This window comes from Mauremys reevesii, linkage group 17 (assembly GCF_016161935.1).
Source record: "Mauremys reevesii isolate NIE-2019 linkage group 17, ASM1616193v1, whole genome shotgun sequence".
Lineage (NCBI taxonomy): Eukaryota > Metazoa > Chordata > Testudines > Geoemydidae > Mauremys > Mauremys reevesii.
The window spans coordinates 36,447,462-36,450,004 of NC_052639.1; the positions used below are offsets into that span (position 1 = coordinate 36,447,462).

Consider the following 2,543-nt stretch of genomic DNA (forward strand, 5'->3'; position numbering starts at 1 on the left):
TGGCGGCGGGTCCCAGAGTGGAAGGACCCCCCACCACTGAATTGCTGATATTTTCTGTCTTATTCTCTATCCTTTTCTTAATGATTCTCAAGAGTCTCTTTGCTTTTTTGACCGTCGTTGCACACTGAGTGGATGTTCTCAGAGAACTATCCGCAGTGACTCCAAAATCCCTCTTGAGTGGCAACAGCTATTTTTGGCCTCGTCATTTTATATGTATAGTTGGGATTATATTTTCCAATGTGCATCACTTTGCATTTATCAACAAATCTGCCATTTTGTTGCCCTTTCACCCAGTTTTGTGAGCTCTTTTTGTAACTCTTTGCAGGCTGCTTTGGACTTAACTTTCCTGAGTAGTTTTGGATCATCTGCAAATTTAGCCACCTCGTTGTTTACCCCTTTTTCCAGATCATTTATGGATATGTTGAATAGCACTTGTCCCAGACCCCTGAAATCACCGCTATTGACCTCTCTGCATTTTGAAAACTCACCATTTATTCCAACCGTGTAACCAGTTATTTACCAATGAGAGGACCTTCCCTCTCATCCCATGGGAGTGTAATAGAGCAGAACAGGGCTTACTTGGGAGGGGGAGTGAATTGAGAATATATCGGGGGGTTGTGCACATTTACTGTCCTGGTGAAAAAGTGTGTCTGATACTCAGTCTCTGCTGCTCCTGCCGGCTGTGACTGCTGAGGACATTTTCCTTCTCTACTCCAGGGTCTCTCCTCTGCTGATTCTCAGCAAGTCAGGCCGCTCTGCAGACTATGGCAGAGCAGTTTGGTAATAGGCTGCAGGACTCACCACGTAAGAATGTAGCTGCTGTAGCACCTTGACTGTCCATGGGCCAAATCCTGCAGCCCTGGATAACCTCCCACTGCTGGTGATGGGAACTGAGCCTTTGTAACTAGCTGCTGGTACCTGCGGTCTCAGCTACGGATTAAACTGGGGGCAAACACAGCTTCATCCAAAGCAGTGAAGGATGTAAGTGAAAGAGCAAAACTGGCCATCCGGGAAGCTGGAAGGGAGAAGAGGAAAAACTCCCTAAAGTGCTGGGAGCAGCCCTGAGAAAAGGGAGTATCAGAGGGGTAGCCGTGTTAGTCCGGATCTGTAAAAGCAGCAAAGAGCATCCAACAAAGTGGGTATTCACCCACAAAAGCTCATGCTCCAGAACATCTGTTAGTCTATAAGGTACCACAGTGCTTTTTGAGAAAAGGAAGTTTGTCAGTGAGATCAGTAGCAATAACTATGAAATGATGGAGTGATTTCTCCTCTGTGCCAACAGGGTTGAATTGTGTTATTTTACTGTTAGAATAAGTTTGAAAATATCCTGTTCTAATTTCAGGATGGGTCTGTAACCATAATCAGTCTCTGTGGGAAGAGCTAGCTAAAGAGCCTTCCTACTCACCAGGAGATCCTGGCTTGGCCTGACAGTTCCTCCTTGCAGAACCTGGCTTTTCTGTCAGGCTCCTTTTTTGTATCTCTTCTCATACAAAGAAAAGACCTCACTGCACAGTCCTTGTAAGTGCTTGTTCAAGACACAGAGACCCTTCCTTGCAGCTAAGTCTTGGAAAGTGTTGAATGGTAAGTCTGGAGCTGATGGAAAGGTTACCATGACTCAGAGTTGAGCTGAAGCTGCTGTGACTGAAACACAGAGCACTAATCAGTACCTGATCACAGCAGCTTGTGGGAGAAGTGCATGTTAGAAGCCCCCTGTCAGCTCATCTGTGGCTTTCCATGCACAGAGAGCCAGACAGCAAAAAGTCTGCAAGTCTTGAAGGAAATGGGAATGTCTGTACTTTGGAATTTGAAGGTGTAGTCGTGGACCATCAAGTGTAGTGGTTGCAAATGCTCCCTTAGGGAAGGCACCATGGCTTAGCTGGCTAAAGCACCTGTCTAGTAAACAGGAGATCGTGGGTTCAACTCCCAGTGGTGCCCTGCCTCTATAGCTTTCATCTCTTTTGCTCACATTTTCCTGTGTCTTTCTAGGAAACAGAAGAGACCTCCCTTGGCAATCCAAGTAATTGCTTGCTAAGGAAAAGGCTTCTTTGCAGAGAAGCATTGGAGAATCAAGTCACCAGCCTGCAGTTGATGAAAAGGCCATTGCGTAGGCAAGGAGGTTGCTTAGACTGCAATTGCTGTGACACGAGAGCCTGTGTCATGCGCCCATGCAATTCGCTGGGAATATCTATGCACAGAGACCCTTCTAGAGGGTTCTCTGCAGGGCTTGCAGGAAATGGAGAATTACTGTCCTTTCACCTTTCATTTTATTGTTTTTGATGAAACACGGAGCAGTTAAGGAGAAGTCCCAGTGAGTGGCACCATGGCAGAGCTTGCCAAGAGACCTGCTGGATAAAAGCAGATCCAGCATACAGTCCTGCCTTGCTGAGCGTGCCTCCTCTTGTCACCTTTTGGTCGATCTTTTTTGTTAACGGAGAAGTCCGACTCTGGCTAGCCATACAAATGCTTGCAAAAGAAATGGGTCTTTTTGCTGACAAGTGTAGAAAAGAGGCATCGGATAAACATGGAAACAAGATCAAGGTCTC

General features: G+C 46.2%; 1 non-coding gene across 1 annotated transcript; it reads left to right on the plus strand.

Annotated features, from left to right (window-relative positions):
* The first annotated feature begins 1,861 nt into the window (after positions 1-1,861).
* TRNAT-AGU lies at positions 1,862-1,935 on the plus strand. The gene has a single exon. It is a non-coding gene; the product is annotated as a tRNA-Thr (tRNA).
* Positions 1,936-2,543: the final 608 nt, after the last annotated feature.